Source organism: Aythya ferina, assembly GCF_964211825.1.
Source record: "Aythya ferina genome assembly, chromosome: 3".
NCBI lineage: Eukaryota > Metazoa > Chordata > Aves > Anseriformes > Anatidae > Aythya > Aythya ferina.
The window spans coordinates 66,310,387-66,328,255 of NC_140298.1; the positions used below are offsets into that span (position 1 = coordinate 66,310,387).

General features: G+C 40.9%; 1 long non-coding RNA gene across 1 annotated transcript in view; it reads left to right on the forward strand.

The window, feature by feature from the left end:
- LOC311435307 overlaps positions 1-17,869 on the forward strand; it is a 54,285-nt gene that overhangs the window by 34,008 nt on the left and 2,408 nt on the right. The window contains exons 2-3 of the long non-coding RNA XR_014692049.1: positions 1,451-1,514; positions 2,821-2,926. This is a non-coding gene — a long non-coding RNA (uncharacterized lncRNA). The remainder of the gene's footprint in view (positions 1-1,450; positions 1,515-2,820; positions 2,927-17,869) is intronic.

Sequence of the window (17,869 nt, forward strand, 5' to 3'; positions counted from 1 at the left end):
TGAAGAGATGAAGATACCAATCACATTGCTGGCCTAAGTCTGCAGGCATTTGCATGAAACACACCAGGCTGCTTGGACTTACCAGACTACAGCACAAGTGGGTTTGGGTTTATGCATAATGGATCCCAGGCTCCTTAAATACTCCATCTTTCAGGTGTATCCTATTTGCAAAATGAAGAACAAACCAGGTGTACCTGAAGTTATACAATCTCTAGGGAGCTAAAGAAGTATTTGTTTGTGTGGTCCCACCTCCCAGGTCTTCCTTTGCTGCTCAGCACTACCCAGCAAGATACAGCAGGAGCAGGTTCCTTCACTGTGCCCCTCACTTTTCACTGGTTTAAGCGTGGCTCACCACAGGTACCAGGTTATCCCAGCCTGTCATTGCCATGCTTTAAATCGTGCTGATGCCTTTTTCTTCTACTGGCTCCCTGCCAAAAGAGCAGAGCTGCCTGCTGCACTGGGTACTGACACCGTAATAGTCACGTATGCAAGCAAAACACTTTATCTTTTCTTCCTATTTTGATATCCCATTACTGGTGGGGGGGGGCAAACAGCCTTGCTGAGTTTATGTGGGGATTAGTGACAGCCATGGATCTCAGCAGCAACAGGCAGTTTCCAGGCAGTATTCCTGTGCAAGGGATGTCTGTCTTTCTGAGAGCTTGTCTGTCACACATCTGTGAAATGCCACAGAGAAACAAGGCAGTAGCTTCTGCTTAAAGCCCAGTCCCTTCAGTCACAATTATCATATATTTTTGTTTGTTTGTTTTTGTAAAATTCAAACCAACACATTCGTTCTTCGTCCATTTACTGCTGTTTCAGCTTTATTATGCTGTGGTCCTCAGTGAAACTTGGCTTTGCTTCCTGGATCTAGGTGAAGCCAGTCCACTCTGAAGCCAGTTATATCTGTAAGAAAAGATTCAATACAAAAATCTCTGCCTTTGGCTTTTCTCAGCACTTGCCCTTTCACTTACAAACCTTGTTTATGGTGCAAACGATTTACAGAAGTCTGACAGCAGTTCAACAAGGTGAAAAGCAAAAGGCAGAAGAACTCCACATTTTCGTCATGTCACAAACATGATAGAACAACAAAAACAATTCCATTTTCTGCTTTCTCCTTTCAGTAGTGATAAAGTCAGATCTCTGAGGAGGTATTACTGTGAAACTAACACTTAAATATGTGCCTTTGAGGCTTTTTTCCATTGTTTTCCCTTTAAAATGAAGTTTAAAAATACATTGGGGATTCAGCAATATCTATAATTCTGTCTGTAGATGTCTGCCTCTCTACAATTTGCTCTTTTGTGTCTTTTAGTCCAAATCTATTTCTCCCATAAGCAGGTGCAGCTCTCTCATCTTCCACAAAGCTGCACCTCTACAGCCAGACATTCCAACCCTTTCCTGATACTTTGGGAACACATCGCCTGCACTCACCTCTTTCTCTCTGTACCCTCAGCTCAGCACCAGGACCTCTTCCTCCCACAGTGATCTTGCTTGCTGTTCAAGGAGGTGGCCATAAGGTAAGCCCCAGCACCGTGCCCCAGCACCAAATCTCCTTACCTCCCACACTGTTCATGTTGACTGGTACCGTCAGGTGCCTGACACAATGGTGTCCCACCATCATGGGGTGAAGAAAGCATCTCAGCATTCCTGAATGTTTCCTGCAGGTCTGATAACACTTGCTGGTCAAACAGAACCAGCTGAAGAGAAAGCAATGTCAAGCCCAGGCAATACAGTGGGATGTCCACAGTGGGAGGAATGATGATATTTTTGGATTATCCAGAATACAAATTTTACCCCAATGTCCAAAACCTCAGCAGTAATTTTATCCAGAATATGCCAGTGAAAGAAGAAGATGGAGGGGAAGTGGAAGGGGTATAACCAAGACTGGCCTTTTGCCAACATGGGGAAGCAGGTACAAACTGTTCTTCTGGACCATTTTGACCTAAAATGATCTCTTATAGATCTGTATGCCTGATCCCAGCCGACAAATGTGTCTCCAGATAAGACCTGCATATACCTCTGAGAAGATACAGATCTGTGACCTAGGTTTAACTTATAAGTATATGCAACAGGAGTGATTAAAATCACTAAGGTGCACTTTCAGCATTGGTCCACAAAGACCAAACCTTGGACTCTACTCATACTTATTCCTCTACTTCATATCAAAACTATATATCAATGGGTACCCACCAAACAACACTGCAACCCAAAAAGTATGTGTGGTATGACTGGCTGTTAGCTGACATGCCACTCTGTTTATCATCAGAGTCTACTAAGGACTTCCATATGAACAAAGGAGCAAGCCAAGTTTTTGCAGGAATTGTGGAGCTGCTACAGCAGATTCATACAAGATTAGCTGACAAAGACAACAGAGTACACCAGAGAGGAATGCATTTCCAATCAGGTCCTTTTTGCTAAGCTTTCTTCTTCCCCTGGATGAGATAAAGGAGATTTTAAAAGATGTCCAAAAAAGGTATTTTAAGTTGATTTACATTTGCTAAGGCATACACTGTCTTTCCCTTGTGTGGGTTAATGATCTTAAATTGTTCTGAAGCTTGATTAATGTCTATAATCTCTTGGTCCAAATGTTATTGTGAGTTATTGATCACAAGCCAAACACGGAGAGCTCCACTCAGGACCTAGTCTGTGGATGGTCTGATTTCAGGAGGTACAGCACACTTAAGTGGGCTTGGGATATTAGATTTTGAAATTGTCCCTTGACATGTAAATCTTTGAAGTCTTTTGGAGTAAAGGGAAACATTTATAACACGTAGGCAGGCAGATTAATTGATCAAGTTATTCTGCTTCCTGTCTCTACTACAGATTTGCTGGAGGATTTGGACAAAACCCTTCACCAATACTCAGTTTTCCCCCCCTCCAAAATGAGGCAAATAGGACTTGACACCTGCAAAGATCTGTTTTAAGACAGGTAAGTGAAGATAATTCAATAATGTGCTGAAATCCCAAGGTACAAGGTTGGAGAAGTATTACTATCTGCCACTGACTTCTTATTTATCCTGCTCAAAGAAAAGGGACGACCACATTTTCAAAGGGACCTCAATTCATCTTTCTCTTTGGACAAACCCGGGTATACAGCACCTCCCATTCATGTGGCTTTACTCACTTGAATTCTGTGTGTGTTTTTTTGTTTGTTTGTTTGTTTGTTTTTGTTTCTGTTTTTTTCCTTGGTGAAATCAAGAACCTTGCAAATAAATTTGCATTTCACAGCCACAGCTCACCCCCCTGCAGCCACCACATGCCAGCATGGGGGTGGCAGGGAAGCGCAGGCAGGGGGCTGCTGCTCTGCACCCTGCTGTGCCCAGCCAGGAGAAAGGGTTTGCTTTTCTCCCTTTTCCTCCTGCCTGAGGAATCCCGGGGGCGGGCTGGGAAAGGAATCCTGGTCACTGCTGGAACTTGGAGGGGGACGGCACTCATTCATTCACCACCCTCTTGGCGGAGGTAGCTTTTGCTTGTTACTTAACCCATTGAGCCACGTGCTCTTTCTCTGCCTGCTGGCCCTGATAGATTTCTTGTTCCCTGGTCCTGGTGTCATCTAGAAGTAATATGACATCAAAATTATCAAAGTTGCAACTGGAACACTCTCTTCTACACCAGACGCTCATACATCCCAATTCCTCTAGCTCATAACCTTGGTGTCCCTGCAGATTGGCATTGCATAGCCAGGAAATGCTCCCTATAATTCACTTGGATGAAGCCCCTTTTAAAACAGGACTCAAAGCATTTAGCATAACTCCCAATGTAATTCTAGCATCAACCCAGCTGACACATCAGTGATATCTAGCAACACTCCTGCCTTAGAGCTCTGCAGCATCAGTGGGAATTTCTGAATCTGGCTGCTTAAGAAAATAATAAGGCTTACACGGTCATGTTGGTTTTTCACATATTGGTACACACATGTATGCATGTGTGTATGAAAGAGAGACAGACATGTTATCTCCCCTCAACCCCATCTTTCTTCTGAACTCATTAGCAATTTCAGATGAAGCCAGTAGAAATTCTCAATGTCCAAAGCCATCCTAATTCCCAAACATTTCTAACAAAAGAGAGGCAGATGGTGGAGACAGACCTTACCAGTGCCCTGGCTGGGCAGGCAGCTACAGGGTGCAGAGCCACCCCAGAGGAAGGACTGCCCCAGCCCCTACAGAAACTCTGCTCATTGCTTAAGCCATAGCAGACACAGCAGGTCCAGCCAGGAGACACAGTGCAATAGAAAATCAATTTTTGCAAATCTCAGAGCTCACAGAGCAACTAATTAGCTTTGCTTGCATTAAGTACCTTTTCTGAAAACCAGAGGTGGAAAAAAAAAAAAAAAAAAGATGTAAAACCACTTGCTTTGAGGTTGACTGCATCTTGGTATACCTGTTTCAGGACAAATTGAGGCTTTTCTGATTCTATCTGTATCGTTCCCACATTAATTGATTTTTATTGGCAAGGCATCAGATTTCTCCCTATCCTGCTATTTTTCCTTAAATCAAAACTCCATCCAATCATTTTGCTTTAAATAAAATGCAATCACAAGTTAGTAGAATTGATCTGTGGATAAGATTGCTAGACAGGGGAGAAGGGGGGAAAAGTGTGGCAATATTTTCCTATGAATCAATTTCTTAGGCAAAATAAAAAAACAATTAAGCAACTAAATATCTAAACAAAATTTGAAGTCTGGTGTAATTTCTACAGCAGCTGTAAAGTGGTAAGATAACTATAAGTGATAAGGCACTATATAGCTGCCAAAGTGAATATTTTATTAAATGGTGCAGGACCATTTTATTAAATGGTGTACAGAAAGCAGACTTGTGACCTCTCCAAGTGTTTTAATACTAAAAACATCTTGCTCCTCCACTTTTTTTGTGTTTGTTTTTTTTTTTTCCTATTTTGCAACAGAAAATCCAACAATAGCTTTTTAATGTGATATTTATAGGTGCTCTTCCTGCACCAGTGGTGGCATGGAAAGTTTGCAATATGAAAAGATCTTGGTTAAGGGAATGTTTTGTTTAGCTGCTATCTGTGCATTGCCCTCTTCTGATAGCTGTTAGTTTAAGCTTCACAGGTAATCTGACTCAGAATCAGTATATTATCCTTTTCACTACTTATACCAGCACGTGATCTTATCTGAGCTGCCATTTATACCATCATCAATATCAGCAGCGAACTTGATCCACTGTGCTTACTATGGCTCCTGTCTCTTACAGCTCTGAGACTAACATGTTTCTACCAAAATCTTTGTAGGAGTCTTGGTTTCATTATGGATTTGCTGACATCAAAGTCATAGACAGGATCTTCAGTGCTAAGCATACATTTGGGGATCTAATAGCTGAGAAGTGATGTACAAGCTCTCAGTAAGAGTAATAGATTGTGCTGTCTATCAGTAACCAGATTATTAAACAAATTCAGCATCGTTAGGAAGTACGAATTGACTGAATGCTGTAGAATCACTGCAATGGATGCCACTGCAGCAAACATGAAATCTGCAGTTTGGTGGATATGCCAAACTCTATGCCTTTCTCTTCTCTACTATCTTGAAACTTTAATTCAAAACTAATAATTGTATAAATGATGGTTTTGTTTAAGAGATGTTTGAACTCCTCCATTCTACTGATAAATTGTTAAATTGGATTTATGCACCAAGAAATGTCAAGGAAAGTACTGATTAATGTGACTTCTAGACCAGAAAGGATTTTGATATATTTTACTTTGACAATCTTAGTGGAAGAAGCTAAGGTATATGTCAAAATGCATCTTTTGCTTTCTTCCACGCTTACTAATTGTTGATAGCAGTATACATTGCCCCAGCAGCTGCTCTGACCCATAGGACAGGCACAGCTGCTCCTGCTGCCCATGGGGCCTCAGTGCTAGGAAGGGTCAGTCCCAGGGAAGGGATGAGGAAGCCCACAGAAGCAGTGGATGCTGCCACTTCACCTTCTTCCAGGTCCCAGGAGAGGCCAAATTTCTTCCACAGGGCTTTTCCTGTGCCTGAAATTTGGCATTAAACTTCCCAACCCACAGCAGGAACACCCTGACCTCGGACTTTCTGCACTGTCCTCCCCAGGCAAGGAGCAGTGGGGAGATGGGATGAGCTGTGGCCAGTATCACGTACCCTAAGACTAGCTCAGATAGGGTAGGTGGCATTTATTTGCATCATGACCTGCAACTGTGGTGACTGGATGCCTTTATGACAAAAAGCCTGAGAAATGACTTCCAGTTTCTGCCCTCCTAGGGAGTTTCTATTCACATTTGTTTTCCTCTACACCTCAGCCCTGTCATATCCAAGTCACATTTAGTCTTCATTTGCATATCTGAGGAACTCACAGAGCAGATAATCTTCTTTTTTCTCCCTCACTGGAAGCCTAAATTCTTCCTCCAGGCCTTTGCCTCCAGGCACTTCATACCAGAAAAGCACTTAGTCGAGTTGGCTAGGTAAGGGTCAGTAATTTGGGGCTGTGGATCATATGCTCATCATACACTCAAGTTCTTGTTCTATGCATTATACACAGCCACGAGGTAGCTTTCAGACATCTCACTAGGACCCCATGCCTTGATTATCATGCTGTTGTGTGTTGGTTGTGACGGGCAGCAGAGAAGTCAGTGGAGCACAAGCCCTGAGAACAGCACAACCCAAGGAGCAGGGCATTTTGAGTGCACCAGCAGCTGGATGCTGCAGCAAAAGTGAGTGAGTAGGTAGAAACATTGACTCAACCCACTGACTGGACTGAAGCTGCTGATGGGAAGGCCCCATAATATAAAATAATAATAAAGCAAGAGCCAGAAATCAAACAGCCTGGTAAAACTGAAAATGTTAAAAGGAAAATCTAAGTCAGAAAGATTTTTTACAAGGAGCAAGTGCAGCTTATGTAAAGCCAGGAAAAAAAAAAAAAAAAAAAAAAAGTGGATGGCAGAAATATGGAAGGATGAGAGAAGACTTGAAAAATACTCAACGAAATCCATAAAAAGAAAAAAAATGTTGCTTAAGCCAAAAAGAAATGTGAATCAGAGAGAATCACTACATGGATAACACAGCAGCCCTTGGTGAGGAGGAAAACTAAGTATTGTTATACAAATGTTAGGGAGCTACATTATTCAACCTAATTTTTTCTATAGTCAATTATATTTTTTCAATCCCATAAAAAAATTCAGACTTCCAAAATTGTTTCCTGTACATGGGAGACGCAGGAAGATCACCCTGACATGGCCAGCAGCTAAGCACCCACTTGGTGTGTGGTCCACCTGTCCACACCACCTTGTTCCCATCAGGTCTGCAGGTGTAATAGTTACCCTAAATTATTTCTAACATGTTATTAATTTGCTTGCTACTAAATCCAAATGATAATGCCTGTACTGGCTCTGTGTTGCTTTGTTTATGTTTTTTCCTTGCATTGCATTTATGGGTTGGTCAGTGGAATTGTACTTATTTAACTTCCCACTGGTGCACTGAAAGGCACCAGGCACAGTGCAAGTTAGTGGTAATGTTGTGTTTGATGTTAGTAGCTCAGTATTTCACCTTCATGGGATACTCAGACTTTTGTGTTTCCAGAACTGAATACAGGAAAATAAACCAAAAAAGAAATTACAATTTTGTCCTATATAGTATAATAGGATGTCAGTGCATCCAAACTATTTGACATTGTCACTTTAAGAAAACAAAAGTCTAGCTAGCCTTCAAGTCCTATTAAGTTGTTTCAAATTGATCAAGAGCTCTTTTCGTTACACAGCAAAACTCCTTTCTGAAACTTCTGCAGAAAATTTTGCTGTCTTCTTCTGTCACCTTTTAATTATTTGTATATCTCATCTCCTTCTCTGGTCATCTCTGGTCATACCCTACAGCCTGATCCTGCACAAATCTAGGTGGACATAATTTGATGTGCAGGAGACAGTCCACTGACATTCTCAGAGCTAAGGGGAGTAAATCAAGTCCGTGTAGAAGCATTGTATGATCCAGACCCAAAATATCCCTAAGTACAATCAATGTCTCTGTGAGTGTTGAGTCCTTTTATTTCAGCATGGATAATCCTACAACTTATTTGTGATTTTACTTTATCTGTTTTGAATTGTGCTGCTATTATTCAGTTATCATAAATAAGTTACCATTATCTTCCAATCATCTTGAATTATCACCTTCTCTTTCACCTCCCATTCCTAAGACCTTGGAAAAGGATACCGGGGGGATGAAGGGGAAGATGATTGTATGTCTGACCATCTAGTCACAAAAAATTTCCCTAAAGTCCAGTTTGATTTCCATAATACTGAGGCTGCATTGTTTTGAATTTTTAATTATTTATTACAGTCATCAGAGTGTGGCAATGTGGCTGACCTATTGCTTTTTAATTATTTTGGTTGCTTTTGATACTATTAACCATGACATTTTGCTGATCCAGCCACATTTGTCTTTTAGTTTTGGCCCTGAGATCATTCAATGTCTGTGTCCATCTCTGTCAACAGAAAGTCAGCTTCTTCTTAAGACTTCTTCTGTCCGGTGGTATCTGTTGGAAAAGACAATTAAGTATTCCCCTCCAACTCTTAGATAGGAATTTGGGTTAGATCCTTGTCTCTTTCCTGGTGCTGCATAGATTTCTGGCTCCAATAAAGCAGTAACTTTCTAGGCCTTTTTTAATCTTGCTTCAGTGTAAGATGGAACAAGTAATAATTTCAATAAAGGAATGTCAGCAAGACAAGTATCTATTAGCAGTCCCATGCTTAGTACAAAAGCCCATTATCTTTCCTCCACTTCGGAGGAGGAGAATTTTTGAAAGCAGGCAGGTTCCCCCATGCCTTCTGGAGGGCTGGATGCCCACCACTCTGCTGTCTGTCAATATTTGAGGCACGGGTTGCACTCATGTTCTGCCTGGATTCAAGACTGTTATTAGCCCTTTCTACAGGCACCTGTTAAATTCAATACCCTTTTCACAGGACTTTATTATCCAAGCAGGAAAAAAAATAAAATAAAATAAATAAAATAAATTTTAAAAAGAGCTGGGACAAACAGGGCTGTGCTAGTGTGGTAGGAAACTGTTAAAATTCACAGTTCTTTCCGTACCCACCCACTGAAAACCAAAACCAGAACATGATGCTTCCCACTGGCCTCATGCTCTGCCCCTGGGACTGCACTGCTGAGACTGAGCTCTCAAGGCATCTCCTCCTCTGTGGTTCACACAGAACCTCTCTCAAAGTCTCCACCTTCCCTTTTATGCTCCCTATACATGTCCCCAGAGCTGATGCTTGTACTGAACTTTGCAGCTGAACTGCAAAGCAGGAAGACCCCTCACCTTCACTGTGCCCCATCTTCCTTTTTCTGTCCTTTCCAGAGAAAAACAAGTCACACAGGTGAAAAGTCCAGACCAGGTTTAAATCAAGTGTCACTGTGTGTTCATTGAAACTTTATCCTTTCAGTTTGCATGGCCTCACAATCTCAGAAAAGAAATTCTGAGGGAAAAATTTGAAAGAGGGAAAGGAGAAGGCCTTGTGGCCTCCCCTATAGGGAGCCCCAGAAAACACAGATCTCCACAAGGCCTTTGGAGCAGGACTTATTTAAGAACTTATTTTAAGGACTTATTTAACCAGAAAGCAATGCTTCTCCTCAAGTAACAGTAGATAAAAGGAGTTATGCCCTAAAAATGCATATTTTTCTGCCATGAAGAGCAGACAAAACCAGCTCAGAAGAAAATGCATACACTGCAAACATATAACAGGGAGATGACAGGCAGTGTTAATGTCCACTCTTGAGATGTTTCCAAGAAGCAACATCTGGGGCAGAAAGCAGTTCTTGGGGGAAAGAAACATTCCCTGATTGTCTTTTCCTGTTATCAGGCAGGAGCCTTTCCGCCACTGATGTGGCCAAGTTCATCCCTGGTACAGTAAGGTTAGCACAGTGCAATAGTTATATTCACTCTGGACTGTCTTGCCCCACTCTTCTCTAAATTTGCCTCATAGAGTGAATATGAACCAACCCTTTTGCCATGCTCTGCAAGCCATTAATTGGCATGTTTTAAAGTAATTTAAAAAGTAATGTTCAAAATGTTTTTGGTTTTTTTTTTTTTTTTGGTTGGTTTTGTTTGTTGTTGTTTTTAATCTGGCGGAGCCTTCTGATTTATTGTTTATTATTATTATTATTATTATTATTATTTTAAAGAACTGCCATTTAGCCTTATAAAGCACTCCTTTAAAGCTAAACACCTGTACAATTTTCCAGAACTGCCCCAATTTCTCCCTTCTCCTACAGACACTGCCTTAAACCTGTATGGACTATGTGTTAGTGTCACTCAGAATGGCATGACAGGACATGTTCAGGACATTATGGCAGGACATAAGCAGCTTCCCTGGAAAAAAAAATGCTGCTGAGTTGTTTTAAACATTGGCAATATTAATGACTGTGTCATGTTTAAAAACTGATTCCCTTAAGAAAATAGATATAGGGTGATGTGAGAAGAGAACTTGGCTGCTGAGGCCTCCCTTTGAGCAAGTAAGGGGGTCACCTGCATCTGAGGATGGTGGGTTTTTTTTGGACCTCCTGACACTGGGAATACAGCAGAAAGTAGACTCTGAATTTTCTGACTCCAGAATATTTTTTCATGTCTTATTACCATTGCATTTCAGAACTCCAAATGCTTGTTCTCCTCTTTGTGGTAAGTATGAATACTAATCAAGAATACTTCAGAGGGGTAGAAAAAGAAACTTTTCCATACAGCTCTATCACCACTGTCTCCGCACTCCAAGTGTCTGACGTTCTGCTGAAGAAAGCACATTAAAATGAACCCTTAAACTCAACAACTGCTGAAGAAAGGCAAGGCATGAATGATGTCCAACGTGGTTAGAACAACAATATCATTATCTGCAGCAAAGAATTAGTGAGGTATTAGACGACTCATTATGAAGTGTGTGTTTTGAGCCATTTCCCATTCTTATCTGGTGATTGCTGATAAAACATCAGCATCCGTGATTACCAGAGAAATCTTTACTTGCAACACCACCTCCACACTACAGAATACCATTATTATTCAATATGATTTAAAATTTGATGAGTAGTCAAGTGTAGAAAACAGGTATGCATTATATTCCACTTGGCTAAAAAGCACAAAATACCAAATTTTGCCTGATAAATGAAGCATGTTCTTAATCTAACAGGATCAAGATGTAGCCTGCTCTAAATGAAAAGCTACTGCATGTTTTATCACTACATAATGAACTCCAACCTGTTTCACTGGTTTCACCCCCAGTCCCTAAATAGAATCACATGGACCTTACCTTAGTACACGGACAGACGTCGGTATGTAGTTCCAAGAACATTTTATGTCTTTTATCCTGTTACCTAATATAAACTTGTATTAAATATGTCATTGGTTCCTTTTTTTGGCTTGCTTTGTCTTTAATAAAAGCTCCTGCACTAAAGCAGGGAAGTGCCTATGGAAATTATAACCTATAAAATATGATTACCAGACAACCTAGTATTGTACCACACTTATCAGATATCCATAAAAGAAAAAAAAAAAAAAGAAAAAAAAAAAAAAAAGAAAGAAAAAAAAAAAAGTGAAAACCAAGAGGGAGCAGTATTAACAAAAACACCAAGGCAGAAAAGCCCAGAAGGAAAAAAATGGCAAGATGGCAAGAAACTCTTCTGGGCTCTGCTGTCATTACCAGCTGTAAAACAGTTTGCCCATTCAGGGCTTACAAGAAATGTGTAGCACTTGACCCACATAGTTCTTTCCTTAAATCTGTGTGAGCTTACCTGGCATTTTTCTAAATCAGTTTTAAAGGAAAGGTATTTATAAATCTTATTACATCTACTTCTAGAAGGTTAGGGCAGCACACAAATTTTCAGATTGTTAGTGATGAGTCCTTTTTATTACTGAGATTTCCAAACTATGAAAAGATATGACTGAATACTAAAAGTATGCTAAAGTCTTGCCAAATTTGTATAATCATTCTCTTTCTTTTGGATTGTAATCTTCTAAAATTGCTTTCTGTGCTAGTTCTTTTTAGATTGTGAACAAACAAATTCCCTCAAAAACAATGAAACGGGATTATGACATAATGGCTGTTATGTTCATAACAGCCAAATGTCAGCTGTTAATACTAAAACAGAGGAAGAAAGGAAGAAAGACAAAGCTATTGAAGATGCTACTGCTAGTTTCCTTGCAGGTGTATTGGCTCACAGGAATTCATGGAAGATGCAAATTCACAACTATTCCAGTTCTGCTTAAAATACCAAGGTTTTATTAGACACCAGGCAAAAAATGCAGTCCCAATAAAGCCCTTGGGAATTTTTCCATTGGCTGCACTGCGCCAGGACTTCAAATGGATATTTAACCTGGTGAAGAAATGAGTGGAGATGATTGCAGGATTTCCTTCTGTTTGAACGTTCTCATTAGATGAGGCCTTGGTGACCTCTGGGTTGATGGGTTGTTCCAATGTTTAATTGCTTTGACCTTCAGGGAGTTTCTTTTCATGTCCAACGTAACCTTAGGTTTTTTTTGTTTAATGTGACAAATTACTTCATAAAACCAGCCCTGGATATTTTCATTAATTCTGGACAAATTGTGTTACACATAAAAGATGTCTTTTCCACAGATGCTGTAGCCATGCCAAATGGTCTCATAATTATTCCTTTTTACCTACTTTGGTATATATTGGTAGATATTTAGAATAATTGCTGAGCTTTATAAGAATATATAAATAATGGTATAATTCTAAGAAGAATTCTAAAAATCATACCACAAAAATACACAATTTTGACCCCCCTGCTCAATAAAGTGAGCCTTTCAGAGGCCGTGTTTTCTGAAAACCTTTCACTTCTTCTGAGGAGGGAACGCAGCCCTTCTGCATTGATGCTGCAGTGCTGCCTCAGCAGGAACCACAGCAACGATGCTGAAAAGCTCCTGGCTGGCTCAAAACCAGCCCTGCCCTACCAGGAGCTGCATCTTCCATGTCTCTGAGAGCCTGCAGAGAGGCTCCATCTGGGACAATAGAAATGCTGGAGGCATCGGCTTCTTTCCACAAAAGTCAGGTATCAATTTCCCTTGGCATCCTGCACCAAAGCATCTCAAGAAAAGCATTCTAGAGTCAAAGCGCACAAGCTTGTGGATGGTTTTCCCAGTTTCCCTTTTGAAGTGAAGGGCATGAAGCTCCTCTGTACCTCACAGGGCACACTGTGTGCCTCCACCACCTCACCAGGATGGCACCCTGGCCAAGGGGAAAGGGACTTGTTGTAAACATGACAGCCAAATTTCCCCAGACTAGCCTCATCACTGACACAGAGGGGGCTAATTCTAGCCTGTGTGTATGGAAATTAGGTGGTTAGCTGTGTGGTTTACACATGCAGATCCCCATTTGCAAATGTCACCTGTGAAAGACAGAGGCCACTCCAGGAAGTACAAAGCTCGGGATTGTTTAGGCAGAATGGAAAATGACACCCCGGCATTTACAATGGGATTTTTATTATCGATGTCACAGATATGATACTTGCTACTGACATGCTTGAATTAGAAGAGACAAAGTAAACTGTTAAAAAGAAGAAGCCATTGAACTAAATATAAGTGTAACCCGTGTGCTTATGTTGCAGCATTCGATTTCCTCTTAAGTCTTGGGAAGAGGGGAGAGAGACAGCAAAGGGGAGACTTGTGTTTCAGCTGAAATCTCTTGTGTGTATACAGGAGGGTAGGGCCTCTCCAAAAAGAAAAAAAAAAAAAAAAAAGAAGAAAAAAAAGAAAAGAAAAAAATCAGACAAAGAGCCAGGAGCCAGCAGTTAGGAAAACCTTCATTGAGGAAGAGAAATTTCCACCCAAATGCATATCTCTGCAATGCTTCAAGTGAGAAAAAGTTAAAACTGAAGGAGCTGGAAGCATCTCTAAAGACTGAGCACCTGATGACATGTCTGGGCCAAAAGCTGTGTTTGCTCTGTCCTAAGTGTGACACTTTTGATAGAGGTTTTAGATCTCCAGACTCACAAGAAACCAAGCAAATGGTCATCTCCTGCCCCAGAACCTGGAGCTGGCTGCAAGAGCCCTTGGACTCTTTTTTTTAGGAAAGATTTAGATGGAAGCTGAGCTGAGAAACTGGACAATCCAGGTGGTACTCACATGTCTGTGTACTTCCAAGAGGTCTTGGAAAAGATGAAGAAAATGATGCTATATGGTGAAAATGGGAGAAGGGAGAAGTTTCTGAATGTGTCAGACAAAGAGGAGAAGTGACATTGGTCACTCAAAGCTTCATAGTAACTGCATATAATATCAACAGTGTTTGGAGGAAGAACAGGTTTCATGCATACAGGTTCTTTTAAAGAAATAAAAGTATTTTCAAATGATTTCTAGCATTTATTGCAGAAGACTGCCTTTGTATTAAGTGCTTAATTCCCCAGCAAATTTGGCTCCTGAGGGCTTTTTGTATCATAGCTCATATCTATGACAGACAGACAGACAGACAGGCACACAGATGGGTTATGAGATGTCTTTGAAAGACAGGATCTCATCCCTCCTTCAGCAAAGCAAAGAGCTGTGCACAAATGGCAAAGTGCAGCTGAGTTATCCACACTAAAGCCTCAGCGTCTCAATGCCACTACGAGAGAGCCTTTCTAAACACTGCACTGTCAAGAATAGGAGAGAACAGTGAAATAAGCCACTGTGTGATTCAAGTGTCTCTAACCCGTCAAAGAAACACTTTCCCTTGGCCCCAGGACTGCATTCTTCAGCTCTGTTTGCTGCACCATAAAACACGAGGTCATTTTTATCACAAGCCTTATGAATAGAGACTGGAACTTTCTACAAGGTCTTCTTTTCTTATCCCCCACTTCTCCCCCCTTCAAAAACAACTCCCAGCTGGCCAGTACAAGAGGTTTTGCTGTCTGGGAGCTTCCTGCCCATGACACCTATAGCCTTAGAGGGACCTGGCCCCTCTAGGCCCTCAGAGCAATTTGCCAGCTCACCTGGAGGCAACCTGATCTCGGTCAAGGGTCTGCCACCTTGCCTGGTGTCGTCAGGTGGCAGCAGGGGATTTAGAAATGTCAGGGAAGCAGATTCCACTTTCCTCCAAAGCTAAAGTTTTATGTTAAGGAGGAGAAAGGAACAAAACATTGCAGGTATTTGTAGTAATTAGATGCTGCCCATGAGAACCTGAGCTCCTCAGGAGGAGCAGTGACCATCAGGCATGCAGGCAGCATCACGAGGAAGTGGTGTCCTGTACTCTCAGTATTTTTAAACTAACAAAATATAACAAAAACAAAACAATAAAAGAACACAGCTCCTTTCAGATGAGAATTCTGTCCTGAAGGAGCCCAAGATACAGTACTCGGATCCAGACATCTCCCGATGGTTGATATGGAAAATCTGGAACTGACATTTTCCATTCTTTTGAGCCTGGATTTGGTATTTTCATCGCCTCTCTAAGATGAAAATGAAGTGCTCTGCCCCTGATAGCCTATTTCTGTGGTTTTGCCTTCAGCAGGTGACACTCCAGACACACTGTACATGAGTAGTCCATATCCATGAAACACTAGCCAGCCTATTAGTGGTGCCCAGTCATGCAGAGTAGAGATTGCTGTGTGCAACCGTTTCTCTCAGTTCAGCAGGAAAGAAGTGGGGGTCTTTGGGTGCACAAGGGCACTCTGGTTAGTCTTCTCAGTTATTAGCAAACCACAAGGTTCATTTCTTAGAATCGATGAAGTTTCCACTGAATTGTTATGAATAAAAACCTAATTTAGATTGCAAATTCTTCTAGCTGACTGTATGTTTTTAAACAAATACATTTCTTAGTTATTAAAATGCTGTATTTTTACTAAAATTTAGATTTTGTTGACAGTATCTCAGTACACACTAGTCTGTAACAAATGGAGACCCTTTAATAAGGCTAAATGGAGACTTGAGGCCAAATGTGATTCACTCTTTCAGCAACTCCCCAAATTTCAGTCCTGGTGGAACAAGAAGAAAGCCTTATCTAGAGAGCATGCCCCATCTGGGATACATTTTGCAAGTCTTGCATACCATTATGAGGACCTAAATTGAGCCCTCCTGCGATAGCACAGAATAGAAAACTCCAGCATAGGAGAAAAAAAAATAATAAAAAAAAAATTTAGATTCACCCAGATTTATATCCTTTGATCAAAAGCTGCCCCTTGTGCTTATGAGAATCTCATGTAAATATCTGCAAAGTTACTGCTTTATCTGCTTTCATATTCCTCTGTAGAACAGCCTTTGCCATCTTACCTACAAGAACGGGTTTCTTGGGCTGCTGAAATCATGGCTCATAGTGCTGAATATCAGTGTCTCATTATTCTTGTTCTTGTTAGAGACGGATCTACGCCTTGTTTCAGAGGCTCTGGCTGTATTTTATCCCTTATTTATGCAATATCTATTAAGATGGAGTCCTGCTGCATAACTGGTCTCCCATCTACCATGGTAATGAAAAGCATTATTTTTATTAGCACCAGGTTTTACTTAGCTACATCTTTCAAAGGACACTGCCAAGGTTGGTCCAAAGTTTAAATTTCACAGAAGCAGACTTTTACAAAACATATGCCCGAATAGAAACATTGCCATTGATTTATTTTAATTGCAAGTGAAAACAATTGCATTTGATGAAATAACCATTCCCCTGAACTTTCCGCCCTAAACCTGAAAACCTAAAAGTGGAAGTGACTCAAACACAGGCAAATCTGACTTCATTGATTTCTATTGTCCATGGTGAGAAAACACAACCAGTAAACAAAGCAGAAAGAGTGACAAGTAAATTGGATTTTTAAAAATTCTTTCACTTTTAATAACATTAAGGTGGGATTTGTAACACAGGTAAAGGCATTTGTTTGTTTGCAGCATAGGATCTATAAGGCGACAGTGTCCCTTTAAATCCCTTCCCCTTGTAATTTATTTGCTCTAGGAATGATGGCAACTAAGTTAACAGTGGGAATAATTGCAACTCCTGAAGAAGTTAAATTTGCCACTTTTTCAGACCTAAAATTTAATTTCCACACTCAGACAGAACTTTTGCTTCCAGGTAACATCTATGCAAGCCCCTTCCCCAAAAGCAATGTCCGGACAGGCTCTTTCCTAGCCATTTCTCCCTCTATAGAAGGCAGGACTGGCCAAATATCCCAAAGGGGTATTTGTGCACACCCAGACCCTCTGACCAAGGGGGAAAAGTGAAGATGGTGCAGATGGGCATAATGTCCTTCTTTCAGCACAACAGTGTCCAAAAATGTAAGCCTGTAGACACCAGTGGCAGCCCCACAGGAGCCACCAGCATTGAAAATTACAGGTTTTCCCTCTTTCCACAAGCCAAAGAAAGCCATGTCTAGCTTTTGGTCTGTCTCCACAGGGCTTTTTTCCTCCAGCACATGAGTTAATCCACAAGGGATGGCAGAGATTGCACTGGATTTGCAGGTGAAGATCATGGTCTTGCCCTCAAGTTATTTTTGGAGATCTTTGGAAATCCAAAGCTTCTTTGAAAATCTGCCTGGGTTTTTCCACAAAGGACCCTGAACCAAAACCAAGTGAGGGCAGAGCATCAGGATCTGCCTTACCATGTTGAGGCACATCAGCAATTTCAAGTGATACAAACTGCCTCTGTGTGATGTGAATTGCTCATTTCAAGAGAGCACTCCTGTACCTAACCGGAAGTCTGAATCCTGTACAAATTATTTATATTGTTTGGGGCTTTTGTTATACTTTGCATATTATCACATTAAATGATGCTTCTGTAAAAATGTGAGGCTTTTGAGCACCAGAATTATTCATGTCATAATACCTGAATAAAGGAACTGCAGAAATCTGCAAATAGAGGAAAGCAACTGCCTTTGCTTCCATTCATCAGCATGTCTGGATGAAAATCACCTTTCCTGTTTAATGTTTGCCCTCCATATTTTCAAGTGTAAAAATTC